General features: G+C 44.5%; 2 protein-coding genes across 7 annotated transcripts in view; one reads left to right on the top strand and one right to left on the bottom strand.

The window, feature by feature from the left end:
• Positions 1–19299, bottom strand: part of FAM227B (family with sequence similarity 227 member B) — a 3234040-nt gene that overhangs the window by 1735988 nt on the left and 1478753 nt on the right. The window lies entirely within an intron of this gene.
• The window catches only part of FGF7 (fibroblast growth factor 7), a 290470-nt gene that overhangs the window by 214937 nt on the left and 56234 nt on the right, over positions 1–19299 (top strand). The gene's annotated exons all lie outside the window — the stretch shown is intronic.

Here is a 19299-nt window from a genome sequence, read left to right as displayed (position 1 = left end):
TCTCTATACTACCGATAGTCTTGTGCTTACCCTCGGCTATATTATCACTCCACCTTGTCAGGACTTTCATTTCGGCTCGATCTTTGGTCGGATAATCTTGTTCTCGTATTAAACAATTAATCAGAAACTTTAATAGCATGAGCTGGACTTCAACTTTTCTTTGGCACATGACGTCACTAATACTTTCTGGATCATTCCCTGTACGGATGAAACGATATATTCTGTCTAGATCCTCTTTCATATCTGGTAGGGTAACTAGATACTCGGTCACCTTTCTTACGCGTAATGAATATAAAACCATACTATCCTCGCCTGGGACTGGATCATAGCCACATTCGTTAAGGGCTTTTCTTATTTCTGCAACAGACTGATATCTGGGCGTACGCTGTGACGCTTGTGCATGTAATTCGGCTAACGTTAAGCGCTTGTGTGGCGGCGGGGTTTGAGGAGGACCTCCCCCTGCGGCCCCTAAACTAGAGTCGTCTACTGATGCTCTTCGTCCTGGCAGAGTGGGAAATGGAAATGCAGACTGGACTTGTATGGCGGGCTGGACCGGGGGTACCGTAACAGGTACTCCGGTGTCTGGAGGAGCGGGAAGTGCCTGATTTACAGGGACTGGCGGAGTAGTAACAGGATTTGCATATTCTGGGACTGTGTCGTCCAAATAGGACGAGATGAAAATATCAGCTGCGGTCGGTTTGTGGCGTAGCTTGGTCGGAACTAATGGTGGCGGAAAGTTACTGGATGCCTCCGGGGTCGCTTTTGGCAAGCCCTCGGCAAGAAGAGGATACATACCCTTAATAAGAGCATGCCTCTGTCTGTCTGACTGTTCGGTTTTAACTCGTTCACCAATCTCGATTAATTCCCTTTCTTGGGCTCGTTCCAAGGATTCTCTACTTAATTCTGACTTTCTGATTTCTTTTTCGGTTCTTTTATGAGATTCTTTGCGCCATAACTCGATGGCATCTTTCTGTGACTGTCTGGATTTCTTTTTCCATAAAGCTTCTTCTACTCGCATGATGCACTCGGCATCCCATGTGCCTGACACAGGCCATCTATACTTTTCCTCTAACTGTTTGGTATACTCGACCCATAAATCTAGATACAATATGGCGCTTATGCCATGCTTCTGATACATAAAATGACCTGGACTGTCCCTAGGCGGGACAGGAACTGCTGCTTCTAGCAGACCTTTTCTAGTTCTCAACTGACGCAGTTTTGAAAAGAGCGGCATGACTGAACTATAATCTGGACACAATACAATACATAATAAACACGATAACTACTTCACACTCATACCACGACATCAAAGTACGTGAAGAACATTTAAAATAACAGTTCGAACAGAATACCACCTGGAATACGGAAAACAGAATACATGAATTTTCTCGAGAACAGAACTGACTAGAACAGAAACTAGATGCACTGCTGAAACAGTACGAAACTTACCGGTCTCATAAAGAGACACGTCAGGACCCGCATCCACCGAAGTGGACACTTCGTTTTGTGGGTCTGTGTACCACCAACCCACGGACCAGAGTCAATTAGATCGACCCTGTCTAGATACTACCCCAGTAATGGTACTCACCGGGCAGCAAGAACGGAAGGCCTCAGACTGGACGGGACTGCTTGGACGCCCGACGGACGAACTTCGGACTTCTGTTACGGGTGGGCCTCCGGATACCTCGGACCTTGGACTCTCGGCTTGGGCTCTGGTCGGGACTCGCCGCGTTCCTCCACCGTCTCGTCTGGATGCTGGACCGCCTCCTCCGTCTCCTCCGTGGGCCTGAGGGATACTTGAAGCAGAAATATCTGCCGGTGCGCAGAAGAGTTCCGTCACGACTGCAGAGGGTCAGGGGGTCGGCGTGGCTTCACCGACGCGTGGGGAAAGGGCAAGTCCCTATTCGGGCGCCATTATGTGGTATATAAATAAATAATACCTCTATTTTTGAATAAATAAATGAATAACAGATAGCTCAATAAATAAGAGTCAAGATTCGAGGTAGTAGGAGTTTTGCAGGTTTAATACAGTATAAGGACGGGAACAGGACAACCTGCACAGGAATAGGATGGCAGCGCTGCCGGGGGCAGGATCGGAATCGGCGTAATCGGCGTAATCGGCGTAACATTTAATAACAGTGCACGATCATATATACTAAAACAGTTGCATTACAATACATACGATAGGCGGAGCAGTGGGTGTGGTCAATAGCAGTCGCGAAAGATAAGGGTGAAAGTAGGTGTAACAGGGCGTATACATAGACATGGGATGCAAACGTAACAGAATATGTCATAAATGGGGCGGAAACATGGAGGGGGCTACCTAAGGAGCCGGGACCTCTGACCTGATGGTGCGCGCAAACTGGCAATGACGTGTTACTAGGAGAAGCTGGGGGCTACGAACTCTGTGCTAGGAGCAGAGACTGAAGTCTGGAGAGTCAGGGCGACATGTACCTAAACAGTATCTAGTATCTGATGTTTAGAGAACATGTTGATAGAATCCAAAAGTTATCGGGGTAAAGGCGAACAGACTCTAAGACAAGAGCATGCATTATTCTACATGTAGTGCGTGATGAAGAATATTAAATGACCATTAAATGCAGTATTTCTCTTACATGGAGACGTAAAGGCTAGACAATGACGGAAACTATTGATGCAGTTCAGTAGCTTAGGAATGCAGAGAAGGAGGGCTGAACTGATAACTGGAATCATAACATACTCTTGGCAGACTCAGAGGCAGAGCTAGGCTGAGCCGGGCACTGCGAGGCAGGAAGTAAGTGAAGGGTCGAGGATACAGGTGGGGGCTGTATCGCTCCTCAGCGAGGCTTCAGGAGACAGGAGCTGAATCTGGTGTCCGGGCCCTTTTGAGGCCTAGAAACGGGGACTTTACAATGGAATAACGTGCACACTGAGAAACGTGGCAACGTAGCTTTACATAGGCCTGATATTCGTAGTATTCACGAGAACTGGAAACTGACATACTAGAGGTGGACACAACTGTAATTGCGTCTTTAATCAAACATGGGGAATACATATGCATATTAATCATGCACAGATAACATATGATGGAGGACGCGTAGGGACACAGAACATGGCAAAATTTACTTTTCCACAGCTTGGTAGATGAATGGCTTTCTGTGATCTACAATAAATACTTGAATAATACACACAGAGACATGGTGTTATTCCTATGAGGAATCCACGTTCCTACACATATGTACAGATAACAGTCTTAGAAAAGAAGGTCTCTGATTTAAAACTGAATTCATGGCATAGGAATGAACTTTCCATAATCTGTGCCATTAAAAAATACCCAACCTTTAGGAATTGATGATTAGCAGGCACTTGGGATGTGAGGTGCATTAAGAATGTGACCAAATCATCAGGGAGCCTACAGTGGCTGGAACGAAACAATGCATTAGCAAATTGGGTCAGATAATGTGTCAACATTGAAATGAATGTAATAGCCTGGGAAATGCCAACTAACTCATAGTGTTGGCATGTAGCAAGAAGTTAAAAAGGCAGCCATGCAGAAGACCAAGGGTGTGGTATCTCTTCTGGGCTAAATTGGAAAAACAATGCTCATCTAGGAATGCACTAGTAGGACACTCAGCTATGTAAGATTACCGAAGTTTTGGCAGTTATCCTCTAAAGCTGTAGCTGTAGTAAGGCTAAAAAGTTATGAAACTTCTGCTATTTGCCCATTTCGCCACTAAGGATCCTCACATGCACCTTATAATTGCAGGTATGACTTTGGATAAACACATTAGGATTCGGCTAGAGCTACACTCGTGAATTTATCTGAAGGATTAAGATGCTTTTTGTTTATACAAATATTTGTCATTGTCATTCATTATAAATAGGCAGAATCATTTCTTCTAGTTTGTGACTTCGTCTGACTACTTTTCATCCTAAGAAGAACTGTAGTTTAGAGACCTAATTTTTTCTTCAGGAAGTATCTGGATGCAAGGAGAAGGGTGTGGCCACCGAACCACCGACATAATGAGCACATGCGGAATCGGGACTTTGTTTGCCAGGGAAACAATGAATAAGTTGATGTTCTCACATCTGGTAAGGTCAATCAGCAAAGCCCTTGTTCAAATGTCACTCTGTTTCGTAATGGGCTCGCTTTTTTAGACTTTGTGCTGGCCCACAAATGTGTCACAAGTCATTGTGCATTGTATAATGTAGCGGAGCCGTGGTGCAGCACACTGTAAACTTGAGAAACCATAAAACGAGTATATGACTTTTATCTAATGTTATATGTCTGTAACGAATATCTCCCTTATGGTAGCCTGACTCATCCCTCTCCTCCAAAAAGATGTTTATCATAACACAATGAACTGTTAAAAAAAATCCTTGCATTCATCTTCCTTCAGTCTGTGCTGTTGCATACCAGTCAGTATACCAAAAAGGTCTTCGAAGGCTGAAATCAAAGTGATCTTGTTTGAATGTTTCCTGTAAATTGGCCTGTAATCCATTAAAAGCATCAAAAATGTAATATGTTCGCCAAGCCTATTTTATAGTGTGCGCTAAGTCAAAAAATGGCAGGGGTCTCTTCCAGAACTCTGTCCAATTTCCGAGGAAGAATTAGCACATAAACTTTTAAAATCAGCTCCATCCAAGGCAGTAGATTGGCTGGTGGGGCGATTCTATTATAACATAAATACTTGTTTGTTATTTTTAATCGGAAGTATGAACACACGATTGTTTTAGATCAAAGAGATAAAAAAACACACACTATCCCATAATAATGATTTTTTGATACTGCTGCTTCATTTAATACAAATCAACAGTTCCTTCAACTAATCATAAAATGGAATATTTTATTCAATGAAATATCGTAGAAAAAATATTGCATATGACTAGAATCCGAATAAATAAGGACACTGCAATATATTTCTTCCTCTACTATCCTTCTACGGATTGTACGGTAAACGTGATTCCTACAAGAATAATTAGAAACACCATATATCCGACATGTACATTTATTTTCAGTTTCAAGATGTTAGCACACATTTCTCTATTTTCTGTTTTACCTAAGATTTTAGAATCAACTAAAGCAAGCAGTTGTCATACTGTATTTTGTGCTTTATTTTGCTGTATTCACAAATGCATTATTTCCTGGCTATATTTTCAACCATTTATTGGGGTTTTTGTGATTTAGTTTCGGAGGAAGGAAAATTATTTGTGAAATTTATAGGAAACCTCGCAAAATAAATTTACAATGATGATTCGTTTTTTTTTATCATTTTTAGAATAAATGACTCATTTCAAGTTGTACTTACAATTTTACATTTGTAGGGAAGTACACATGTGTAACGCATTGCTGGTTTGCAGTGCAAAGCTAGGTAAGAGTGGGTTGAGGCACTTAAGTAAAGCGTATAACTATACAATGGGGTATGTTTTGGAATGCAGGCGCAAACCAAATATACTTTGATTTTAGGTAGAACTGTAGGAAATAGTTTTTTTGGTTAAGGGAGGAAGAAACCCCACTCAAGCAGCAACCCCAATTCCTATCCGGGTGAAATCCCAAGTAAATCCCAAATTAACCTTTGCTCAACCCTCTGGTGACTTGGCACAAAACAGTCAGGCTTAACTTAGACTAAGGCAATGTGTAAAGTATTTATATCACACTTCAAACAGTAATAAAGTGAAAAGAAATTGAAAGAAAAACCCCACAATTAGGAAAAATAGAGTAAAATGTAATACATTTTTTGAGACCAAAACAACAAAAAATAATATCAGTAGAACTGTTAATAAGCAATTTTAAAGATTTAAATGAAAATAGAGTCTAAAAGCACAAAGTGCCAACTGTGGTTATCTGGTTGTGCTGGACCAGGGCAAAGTCACTAATTGAGACTGACGGAGCATGGTCCTGATACTGGGACCAAGTTAGGTCCACTGAACAAAGTACCTAAAATCCTGGGTGCGAAGCAGCAATGGTTTCAAGGAGACTAAGCGCTATGATGCAAGGTCCTGCATCAGATAAGCATCATGCAGTGGCAGTTCTGATGAAGTTGCTGTCGCAGCTTGCAATGTGAAGTCCTGCACCATTGTGAAGGATGCAGTCAATGTAGGCTTGCGGTGCAAAGTTCTGCGTCGGACATGCTTTGCACACCAGCAATTGTAAGGAGCTACAGCCACCCACGCAGAAGACACCCTCAACACCGCCGAACACTTGCACTTCCGGATACACACCGACCCCAACACCACCCTCAGAGGAACACTCATCTACAGACCCCCCGGACCCCAGGCTCAGTTCAGCGACTCCATCGCCGACCTCACCAGCACCCACGCACTCACCTCCACGGACTACATCTTCCTCGGGGACCTGATCTTCTACCTCGAGAACAACAACGACGCCAACTCCGCCACCCTGATCGCCAACCTCGCCAACCTCGGCCTCAGACAACTCATCACCCCACCCTCCCACACTGCCGGACACACGCTTGACCCCATCTTCTCCACAGGCTCCCACGTCACCTTCAATCACACCACCGAACTCCACTGGACCGACCACCGCTGCATCCACTTCCCCTTCAAGAAACCAACCACGCACCATGATCGCACCCAACAGCTGCCTCGCCGCTGCTGGAGCAAAGTCACCAAAGACCAGCTACTCACCTCACTCGCCAAGAACCCACCCACCGACCCCACCAACTCTGACGCCGCAGCCCTCAACCTCAGACAGTGGATCAACAACTGCCCCAACACCCTCGCCCCGCTCAAGAAACCCTCCAACAGCCACACCAGCAAGACAGCCACATGGTTCACCAACGAGCTCCAGGCCTCCAAACGCGCATGCTGAAAACTGGAAAAGACATGGCTCCACGAACGCACACCAGACAACCACGCAGCCCACAAGGACGCTACCTGCAGACATCACCACCTCATCAGATTAGCCAAGAGATCCTCCTTCAAAGACCACTTGGATAACAACGCACACAACAGCAAAGAGCTCTTCAGCACTGTAAAGGAACTCTCCAAACCCAGCGCCAACGACATCCCGCCCTCACAAGAACTGTGCAACTCACTGGCCATCTTCTTCCACTGCAAGATCGCTGACATCCACGACAGCTTCAACACCATGACCGCCCCGACTACACCAGACTCCACCTCCCCTGTGAACACCAGTGCCAACCGCCTGACCGCCTGGTCCAACGTCGACGACGACGAGACACGCAAGGTCATGAACTCCATCCACTCAGGATCTCCGTCTGACCCGTGCCCACACCACATATTCAAGAAAGCAGACGCAGCCATTGCACCCCAACTACGAAAGGTCATCAATATCTTCTTTGAAACAGCGACATTCCCGGAAAGCTGGAAGCACGCCGAAATCAACGCCCTCCTCAAGAAGCCCAAAGCAGACCCCAAAGAACTCAAGAACTTCCGGCCCATCTCCCTGCTACCATTCCCAGCTAAAGTCATTGAGAAAATCATCAACATGCAACTGACCCGCCCCCTGGAAGACAACAACATCTTGGAACCGTCCCAGTCCGGATTCAGACGAAACCACAGCACCGAGACAACCCTCATCGCCGCCACAGACGACATCAGGCGCTAACTAGACAGCGGCGAAACATCAGCCCTCATCCTCCTGGACCTGTCAGGCGCCTTCGACACGGTCTGCCATCGCAATCTAAAGAGACGCCTCCTAGAAGCCGGAATCCAAGAGAAGGCCCTTGACTGGACCACGTCTTTCCTCATCGGCAGATCCCTGAGCATCTGTCTCCCACCCTTCCGATCTGAAGCCACCGACATAATCTGCAGCGTCCCCCAAGGCTCATCCCTCAGCCCGACGCTGTTCAACGTCCACATGGCCCCCTCGCACTAGTGGCACGCCATCACGACCTCAACATCATCTCCTACGCTGACGACACCCAGCTCATCCTCTCCCTCACAAAGGACCCACACACTGCCAGAACCAACCTCCACGAAGGAATGAAGGCCATCGCCGACTGGATGAGGGGCAGCCATCTGAAACTGAACTCGGACAAGACGGATGTCCTCATCCTCGGAACCACCCCCTTAGCCTGGGACGAATCCTGGTGGCCGATCACACTGGGAACAGCACCATCACCCACCGACCATGCACGCAATCTAGGATTCATCCTCGACTCCTCCCTCTCCATGTCTAAGCAGGTCAACGCCATCTCCTCCTCCTGCTACAACACCCTCGGCATGCTCCGCAGGATCTACAAGTGGATCCTGACCAAAACAAGAAGAACAGTGACACAGGCCCTCGTCAGCAGCCGACTGGACTACGGAAACGCACTCTACGCAATAATCCCAGCCAAACACCTATGACGACTACAACGCATCCAAAACGCCTCCACCCGACTGATCGTCAACATCCCCCGCCGCAGCCACATCACCCCACACCTGAGAAACCTACACTGGCTCACCGTCGACAAGAGGATCACCTTCAAGCTCCTCACCCATGCACACAAAGCACTCCACAACACTGGACCAGCCTTCCTGAACAGCAGACTCAGCTTCCACATGCCAGCTCCGCTCCGCCAGCCTCGCCCCGCCGCTGTCCCCCACATCCAACGAACGACCTCCGGTGGCAGATCCTTCTCCTACCTCGCCGCCAAGACCTGGAACACCCTCCCTACCCACATACGGCAGACCCAAGACCTATTCACCTTCAGAAGACTCCTCAGCACACCCCCCCCCCTCCCTCCAGCTCCTTGGGACCCTCACGGGTAAGTAGCCCACTCTACAAGTACTCTGATTGATTGATTGATTGTGATGCGAGGTCCTGTGTCAAGGAAACATTGTGCAGTGGCGGTGCCTAAGGAGCTGCTAGGTCCTGTGTCTGGGATGCTACGCACATTAGCAGTTTTGATGTGAAGTTGCAAGGCGATGCCTCGTGCTGCTTCGGTTTTGCTTGGCCCACAGCTGGGCTGGCGGAGCACTTTCAGGCCCACTTCCAAGGGTCCAGAACTGGGGGAGGCACCCCTTGAGGGTAAGACTCACAGCAGACAGTGCCCAGGTGCTGGGTTCCAGGTGGTTGGAGCCTGTTATGTCCGTGAGGCTCTGATCAGGAGGCCAGTCAACTAGCCCTTGAAGTCACTCTTGTGGTCCTGGTTTCAAGTTACAGGTCCTTTCTCACTCAGGCAGCAGGGCAGCATAGCAGCAGTCCTTTTGAAGCAGAGCAGCACAGCAGTCCTTCTGAGTCTTCCACTGGCTCAAAGGTGTTTAAAAGAGCTGGGTCTAAGGGTCCAGTATTTATACTAGGGGCCAGCTTTGAAGTAGGAGAATGTTCTTGAGGTTCCTACCCCCAAAGATGTTTGGAATTCCTGTGTTCCTGTCCTAGCCACAGCTGGTCTGTTGGCCCAATAGACTAGTGTGAAACCCTTAGTGAGTGTGCTGTGGCAAAGCCTTTGAGATGTGCAATTGCGGTAGGTGACAGATGCTCTCCCTATTAAGTCTGAGATAGCCCATCCTGCCAAAACCTATCCTCCCTTTGTCTCACTGTCTGGGAGTAATACACATTGATCAACTTCCAGCTACTCCTAATCATGTGACCCAGGATACAGGCTGCAGGTACTAAATGGTTGGGACAAGAAAAGGCCAACCTTCTAAATGTAGCAACTGAGTAAAGTGTTCACACGGAACTCATTTTTAAAAACAAATTGATTACACAGATTTCCTTCTGTGCAGATTTATTCTGTATAGAATAAGCTATAATAGAGCAGACATATATTCTAGAAATACTTAATCTCAGGACAAGCTTGAATAAAATTCTGACAACCACGGAACCATAATTACTTCATCCAATTAGTTTCAGCCAAACCAAAGTTTTATTTCCAAATACATGAAGAAAACGATTCTCATCACATTGATAATGAAGTGAGTGGAGGAAAGATTTAAAAAAGCACTGCAAGTGAAAAAAGCAGAGCCAGATATAGAAAAAGTGACCATATGAGTGAGTATGAAGAATAAATTGGTTTCTCTCAAGAGACTCTCATGATTTAAAGTCCTTCTTTAAATCATGTTGCAAAAGGGGGGTTGACCCATTAACGTCACTGGGACCTGGGTAATGAAGGTACTGAGAAAGAGGGGTCCCAGTAAGTACAAACAATTAATAAACCACAGCTGGTAATCAAAATATGTAAACAAAAGAATCAATCCGCTGCCATTGTTTTATTACAATGAAGCCGAGCCAAACAAATCAGCAATAATTGATGTAACAAAAATGCAAAAATCTCTAAGTTGCCGTGCCCTGGGAGGAGGAAAGAGGAATGTGCAGTGAATAGAGTGAATATAGGGAAGGGTAAGTGACATATACACAAGGGCCAGGAAGGCCACACAATATTGTAAACACAAATACGTCAGTTTAGAAATAACTGTCCATAGGTTTAAATAATAGCCTAGAGAACAGCAAACTTTATGAATGTAATAAATAACATATTGTTGAAATAAAATTAGAAAACAGGGAAATAGTCGACGTTTCGACCCCTTTAAGAACGCAGGCTTGAATGGATCCCTTGCAGTGGGGTCTTCATCAGGACAGAAGACAGGGACACAGACCAGGATGCTCGTTTTCAAGTGGTGGAGAAAGAACTAACCCCCCTATGTAGGGCGTAGATTCTGGACAATCAACCTCATATATCAGGATGATGGCAAAAATAAAAGATTAAGTAAACAACTTGCTGCGCGCAGGCCTCGATCACCAAGACAACCACATTTCCTCTCTAAAACCTGTCCCAGACCTGCAACCATTTGGTGTGTCTAAAATATAAATTTAAGAAAAATTTGGTTTGGGGTTTCAGTATCTAACTGGAAGTGTGGCCTAATGCAGTTATTGCACATATTGCAGAGATCAGACAAGTGAACTGAAGTGCAGAGAGAAAGTGTATGCACACCTTATTAGACACCATTATTACACCTTATTATTTTGGCCAGCATATGAATTAAGTCTGCTTCGGGATGCGCGCATCTAGGACATTGGGTCCCCTTCCCTGTACTCCATTTGGCTATTCTTTGGGGTGTATAATATAATTGAAAAAAGGTTTTGTAATATTGCGATTGCAGGTTGGATGCTATTAATAGTAATTGGGAAAATTCAAGTGCTTTATGGATTGTAGTTTCCGATGTCTCCAGTTGATTCTGCCACTTATTAATGTGTTTGTCCATATCGTCAGGAGAAGCGTTTGTCAAATTTTTTATAGATTTCCCCGATTTTTACTCTATTATTTTCTGCTATTATTTCGATTATCTGAATTTTCTGGAAGGCCACACTGCCCCACCCCTTTTTCCGTTATGAAGTCTCTAAGTTGCAAGTATTTATAGAAGTCGGGGATTTCTAGACCAGATTTATTTTTTAGTATTTCGAATGAGCTAAAATCTGTTGAGTTATAAAATATACCGAATTTTGTAATGCCCTGCCTGACCCATTGTTTCATACAATCGTCAGTGAACAGTTCAGGAAGATTCTTATTTCCAGAGATACTCGTATAATGCGAGAACCTACCAATCCCCAGAAGTTTGCGTATATGACTTCAAGCCATATAGGTTCCATTTAGTCATTTAAAATGAACTTTTTTTAAATGACAATCATAAGTCAGTCGCCAAAGATGATTGTTTGTATCATTACCTAGAATGAGTTCTTGTGGGGTAGGGACCCCCCTTTAATTGTCAGTATCTTTATCTGAAATTAAAAGTGCTCTGCTATATTTGAGTATAGAGGCCCACCAGTACATTTTAAGATTAGGTAGGGCAAGACCACCTCTGTCTTTAGGCAGAGTGATAAACTTCAGGGCTCTGCGTGATCTGCTGTACCACCAAATAAATCGGGAAAAATATAGCATCACTTTTTTTGAAAATGTGTTCGTCAAAATTTAAACATATAGTTCGAAAAAAAGATAAAAATTTAGGGAAGATTAACATTCTAAATAGATTGCATCTTCCAGTAATGGTTAGGTGTAGATTATGCAATCTCTTCAGTGTTTTTTCTGTTTGTTTTAACAGTGGATTCAGATTCAAGTTAACTAAATTGTTTAGATTTGAAGTGATGTTAACTCCTAGATACACCGCATTATCAACTACCCTGGTGTCGCTAAGGTTGCTTTTATTGTTGATTATGACAAGTTGTTTACTTAATCTAAACTTTTTATCTGAGCTATCTCTGGCTCCAGCCCTGACTTGTCCCACACAAAACAAGAACATTGTTTTCTGGGTTTAGCCCATCATTTAGGGATATGTCTATCAACGTATTTCATTCCACTGTGCAGGTTCAATTAACAGTTTTTTAACTGTACTATGCCATGCCCTCCATACATAAGGTAGGATCACATACAGTTCCCAGATGCTGCTAAAGTGCTGCTGGCTCAACAAAGAGGGGCACATGATGTTTCAATTTTGGGCTGCCCAGGAAAGTTGAGGCACTACTCTAGTGGCAGCAGGATAGCCAGCATAAGCTCTTTCTACAGTAGCTAGTAGATGTAGTATCTTAGCTGGAGAGTTAACCAGTCTCTCAGGAAACACGGAAGTAGATGAAGCAATCAGGCTCACCACTACCACAATAAATGCGATTGTGCATTTTCCACCGGCTGAGGTCCAAACACACGCTATTGCGCAAGGACGCTCTGAGATTTATTATTTTATAATTAAGAGAGACTCAATTATAACTCCTGCCATAGTAAATGTAAAAAGGCGCAGCATATTACTGTCAAGACTACAATGAATAATTCTATTGTCCTGAAGATGATGCCTTGTATTTAATAGTGGCATCGAAACGTCGTCAACACCAATACACCTTATGCACTAAGATTGAGCTGTATTAGAGTATGCAATGGTGTTTATAAGTTAATCTATGTCTGTGTAAACTGAGTACAAGTATACAGACCCATTTTGGCTTGCCTTTTGGCCAATCCTTTTCGTTGTTTTGTCTTGTGTTTTGTGGGTCACGGCTGTGCCCACTTGTTATTGACTGTTTCTTAAACGCTACTAATTGAAAACTATTATGAAAATAAATTCTTGTCCGGCTGGACAAAAGACATACTTTCTATCTAGTGTATGATTATCTCCCCTTGTTTATTCTTTTAGAATAGGTACCACTGTTCTCTATAACAGGAGATTTAACCAGAGCACTGGAAGCCAACCATCCATGATATGAAGCACGGGAGGAACAGTGTCAGCACCAAGAGAGATCCACATACATGGCCTGCCAACCTCAGAGACAGCGCCCCATAACTGTACAAACACAGCCATTTTTTTTTACAATTAGCATCAGGTACTGTAGAATGTCCAGCATATTTACTGACCTCCGCTCAACTACCTCATCAGTTTTCGTGCACAATTCCACCCACTCTTTTTCTCTCCTTGACTTCTTCCCCTTTCTTAGCAAGTGATGAGAGTCATGAGGAAAACTCGCACGAGAAAACATTGAATTAATGGCAGGAGTTTACCCATCACAACCCTAAGGCTGAGGATGACAAGGCTCACGTGGCAGTTGCACCAGCTCTAGCAATAATGAGATGCACACATCACAACTTCCAGCAGCCATTTTTAAAGCTAAACTTATGTAGGCTGTAATGAGAGCCCCCCCTTGAAAAGTAGGTACTAGTTAAGCTTCCGTGGATATCATGCCATCATAATATAAAAAGGGAAGTCCGGTTAGTGACTTTACATTTCAGTGCCTTTTCTAGAACTTCTCAAGGCGCAAATGGGGTTCAAGTTTTTCATTTTACTCCTTTATATGAATGTTATTACTTCCTTTTGTCTGTCACTCACAATGTCACTCATGGGCACAATGACACCTTGGAAATGCCACTCATAAGTTGCCTGAAAACGTGTCAGCTATGGGGGCCACATGGCCCCACCTGCCTGGGATGATTTGGGACTGGGAAGCCCACACCACAGGGCCTGTTCAAAAGTTAATTGGGGAGAGGGGCTGCACGACCCCCCTCCCCAGACCATTTTCAGCCTCAGGGACCCCATCCTGGGGCCGGACATCTTCCTTCTGGGTCCCCCTTTGGAGATAGCAGGAACTGGCCCTGGGGGGGGGGGGGTGGTAGTTCCCAGGGCCATTATTGACTCCAAGAGGGGGGCTGCGTGGCCCCCATGCTTTACTTTTCACAGGCTCGCCCCGGGGATGTGGTGTTCCCCAGGGCCGTATATGACCCCCTCCCAGTTTTAAATATGTCTTTGCTCCCAAGGAGGCGGTGGTGCCCAGGGGCTCTGCGGGCCACCCCTTAAAAGTTACGTTTTACTCCCAGGTAGGGGGTGGTCCCTGGCGCTCATTATTACTAATGTAGGGGGGTCCATAGGGCCCACCTCTAAAAATAATAAATAAATAAAGGTGGTGCACCTCAAGACTAAAAAGACCCGAGGAGGGGGGCCAGTCCACCCCTCCTTTTCTTGTTTATGCCAATTTGCCCCCAGGACCAGACCCACCCATGGACTATGGTGTAAACAAGCGCGGGAGACCGCACTTGTTTCTTTCGCAAATTTGCTGTGAATTTGTGGATCTACCCTTGATTTTGCAGCACAATTTAAAAATATATATTTGTAACCCCCAGCGGGGTCCCTGTGGGACCACACTACCAGACCTAGGGGGTCAGGGTATTCCTATCCTGCCTCCTTTTCTTTCTTTTTTATCTTTTTTGGGACTGGGTCAGTCTGAGTCCCATAATGGCTGTCAACACTTCCTAGTTATTTATTTATTTATTTATTCAGGAGTTTTATATAGCGCTGGCTAGACCCGGAGGTATCAGAGCGCTTTACATGAGGTTCCACAAAAGTTACATTACAAGATGACATCAGTTCCAATTAACATCAGATGGTAGACAAACAAATGCAAGAGCATAGAAGACAAGATGATTGAAGTGTAGAGGGGAAGGGGGTAAGGGTAAAGGTATAGTAGGGAGATACGGCGGAGAGAAAGGAAAGTCTGTCCAAAGTCCGGCTGGGTAGGTGACGGTAGTGGGGAAGTCCCAAAACCCATCTCCTCTATAGCTATCAGGTAGCTCCACCGGGCATTGGCCAAATAGTTCGGTCTCAATGGGAAAAACAATTAAAGAAACATGGGGGCAAAATAAATGGAGCGTAGAGGGAAGGGGGCATGGAAGGAGAGAAAGGGGGAGGATGGGGGAAGAGACAACAGGGAGAGACAAAATGAAATCTGTCTAATGGCCAACTGGGTAGGTGACGACCAACGAGGGAGTCAACGGCCCATCTCCCCTATAGCTAAACCAGGTAGCTCCATCGGGTATTCGACAAAAAAGTTCAGTCTCAATACATTGAGAGAGGAGAGGAGAGACAAAAATAGAGGGAGGATGCGGCACGAGATGACAGGAGAGACGAAAAGGAAGTCTGGCTGAAGACCGACTGGGTGGGTGATGTCCAAGGAGGGAATCCCCGACCTGTCTCCCCTATAGCTCAACCAGGTAGCTCCATTGGGCATCAGACAAAATAGCTAGATCTCAAATGACGAGGGGAAATTCACAGATAGACAGGGTGGGGACTAAGGGCTAGGACAGGTGAAGGCAGAGTTCAGCAGCAGGAAAGTGGAGAGGAGTTGAGCAAGGAGATAAACAGGGTGGGAACTAGGGCCAGGACAGGTGAAGGCAGAGGTCAATAGGAGGAAAGTGGAGAGGAGTAGAGCGAGGATGGGTAGGGAGAAGGTAGTTCGGCAAGAAGTTCCCATGGATCTGGTGGGCTATAGTTGCCAGCTTAGCCAATGTGCGGGTATTCGGCTGGTTCTCCGGAGCTGTCTCGGGTATAGTCAGATTCTGCGTGATTTTTGGTTTCCCCATTGTGCCGCCAGAGTAAAATGAGAACGCCCATGTATGCCGGAGATTGAACAGTTCCAGGTCCGACATGGAGGTGGAGGAAAGCAGGGACCGTGCCGATGGCGAAACACAGGCAGGTGTGCCCACGTCTGATCACCTCAGCGGGACTCACTTCTCGAGACCGCGTCATAGAGGCCCCAGTAGCACAGCGGAAGTGGATGGAGGGATCAGAGAGAGTCAAGGGATGGGGGGAAGGATAGCGGTGTTAGGATAGTGTTGGCAGCCGATCAGATTTCAGCACTGGTGCTATGCCCCTAGATATACAAATTTGGTTTTCATTTAATATCTCTAAAACCACTGAACGGATTTACACCAAATCACAAAAAGCACCCTTTCTGGACCGAGAGCTAGCTTTCCGCCAAATTTGGTGGTCCTGCAGTTTGGACTGGTGTTGTGTTTAAAATCACAATGGGAATTAACATGGGTAAAATGCATTTTGGGACCCCCCCTTTTTTCTCTGCCCCTGATTGATGGATCATCCTGGAACTTTCAGTACTGCAACTTAATTGAGCTTAGTAATAGCTTTGAAAATGTTGTGAAGATTTGTCAAACAGCACCAAAGTGATTGGCAAAACATAAAACGCTTTTCCTTTGGAAGCTAGGTCCTACCCATAAATACCTACTGGCGACCACCAGTTATTTATATCAATAGGTCTGGCCTATAGACAGCAACTGCTGGGCCCTATTCACGAAGGCAATCTGAGACAAAAGTCTAACTTTAAGACTTTTGGTATTCACAGAGGACATTTACGAGTCGTATCTTTACGTACGGAGTCGGGCCGGAACCTCCGCATCCGGGCAGTACTCTCTGTGCTTGGTCCGTACTCCCGGCTAGGGCCGTATTCTCCATCTTGGGACGGATGAAGTGTAATCAATGGGCTGGAATATATTTTTTTACAAAAAGGAACATTAGGAACGTGTGATAAATGATAGAGGAGGTCATGAAAATCAGTTTGGGCAGGGAAAAGGGTGTGGCCCGACACTACATCATATCCCACAAAAGTTTGCTCATGCAGTCCATAATTTGCAGTCCCCTCAGTGTTGAGCAGTCCATGATTTGCACTCCCCTAATTGTAGTGTGATGCTACAGTGTGATACTACAGTCAACACTGAGGGGAGTGCAAATTATGGACTGCCTGTACCATTTTTTGATATAAATTGAATTATTCAGCCATATGTTCTTCTCTTATTTGGGATGTTGCCTCTGATGGTAATGTGAACCTTGTCCACTTCACACACTTTACTGTATTTGACGAATTTAAACATGCTATTTTACTTAGGTTGTACGCCTTCATGAAAAGATACATTTTGAGCTTTTTACTGTACTTGTTTTTTAATTTTCAAATTAATTTATTGATAGGTTGCTGTGCTCGTGGTTTTATTGAGTTGTTCTTATACTGCACGTTTTAAAAAATATTGTAAGGCTGTTAGCTGAAACAATAAATAAAATAAACTGTGAATGACTCCATAGCTTGCCCGTAGGTGATAGGGGTTTTCCAATGACGCTCACAATAAATTTCACCCTGAATTTCAAAAGCAGTGTGATGGGAGATGCTCGCTTGTAATGGTAGAAGCTGTCTCAAAATCACGTTATGTGGTTATTGATCTAGTACAAGCCTGATACTTCCTGAGCTCCGCCAGATGCAGTGCAGCTGAAATGTTGTGTAACCTCCTAATGCCATTGCCATTGCCATTGATCGCCCTCCAATATATTTGCTAAATTTAAACCTGTGCCACCCTATAGCCTAAGCGCAAAAAAACGCTTTTGTGTGCATATACAATTGGCGTTGAGCTATATTTTCAGCTAGTCTAGATAGGGCTTTTATAGGTGGGTTTCCCTCGTATAATTAGAAATACAATTAACACTCTACCAGCGATTGACAGCCATGAAGTATGATTTGTTTTTGCTTTATTGTTAAATTTTTTTTATTTATTTACATTCTCAGAAAACTTTGTAATATGTTTTTAAGACTTTACTTGAGATGCCAGTAAATGTTACAAGCCGAAATCGCTAGAGACAGACACGTGAGGCAGACATATAGGCACATGTCCCGAATGTAGACCCACATTTAGGACAGTTCTTCTTTCCTCCCTTACTGATCTTGTTATTATGCTGTGGAGTAAAATAAGCCCCACTTAAAAGTATAACATTTAACCCACAAACCTCTATTGAAGCATTTCAGGTATGTACAGTTCTGATTCATAATACTCTCTGGTAAAGGTAATGGAGAGGGCAGGATTTAGGACCTAGCAGAAGGGTGTCATATTTTGACCTTCAATTGCTATTTATGAATATAGACTTGACAAGCGAATGTGTTTTTGAAAAGGCGATTAAGAATGTTGATTAAGACGGAAGCTGATCCGCCATGGACCATTCTTGTCCGAGCCATGCCCATAAAATAAATCGGAACTTGAAATTCAAGGCGGCATTTGGAGAAATTCTTTGACCATAAAAATGGAAATCTTATATTTCTACAGGTTACAGCAGCTTGATTCTGATTTGGAGGTGCAGGAGCGGTGAGATATCACGTCACAAATGTAACTTTAAATCCAGCAGCACCTCATTACTTAAGGAAAAGATGCTGCGCTTTGTCCATACAGTAGCAGGGCTTGTGAAACGTCGATATCATAACAGTAAGGAGTAAAATAAATGTATGATCCATTTATAATAAAAATATCCTACTAAAATAGAAACAACACATTTTGTATAGGTGCAACTCTGATTGACAGGCATACTGTTTTCGCTTTAGTCCACTGAATAGATTCAGAACTACTCATATGAGGTGACAAAAAACCTTAAAAGTGCTTGGCTAAGCCCTACCTCACGGCTAGTGATATATTATAAACGTTCACGGCCACGTAAAAGTGGTTAGCCATGGCATGCAAACTTACATTTCTCATCTTTTTCCAGAATATAAATGTTTTGAAGAAAACGTGTAACTGTTTATCTTGCCATCGAGAAATATTATGGAACCATATCAGTGTTCACTGCTCACAAAGGTCAGGCAGTTCATTTATCTAATAAATGGCACAGTATATCCTGGTCTGTTTTCTTTCATTGCTAAGATGTAAGATTTCTGCTGTCTAACATGTCTAACAAATACTCTGAAATGTTATGCTTTTTCTAGCTTTAGACATTTTTTTCAGAACATTCCATACTAAAAGGACTTTCTTTCAAATAACTGGACACTTGATTCCTATAAACATATTCCATCGAGGCAGGATCAATGTGAGGCATGCTACAGGGGCTTTGACTCTCACACCGAGAGTGGGACTCAAACTCTAGCGTGCACAGCAAGCACGTGTCTGCATAGATGTATAGAGGCGGATCCTTCTTCCAGGGAACCCGCGCTCTCGTCTGCGCTCCACATGTACTTACAATAGCCCTGTCTTTGTTTTAATAACAAGCAGACTCACAATTTTAGCAGCTTTTAAATAAAACCAGAAGTATCACCCGCTGATCAGCAGTATCTGGCCTTTCTCCTTGCTT

The sequence above is a fragment of the Lissotriton helveticus genome, chromosome 3_2 (genome assembly GCF_964261635.1).
Source record: "Lissotriton helveticus chromosome 3_2, aLisHel1.1, whole genome shotgun sequence".
Taxonomy (NCBI): Eukaryota; Metazoa; Chordata; class Amphibia; order Caudata; family Salamandridae; genus Lissotriton; species Lissotriton helveticus.
This window is presented reverse-complemented; position numbering and strand designations above follow the sequence as displayed.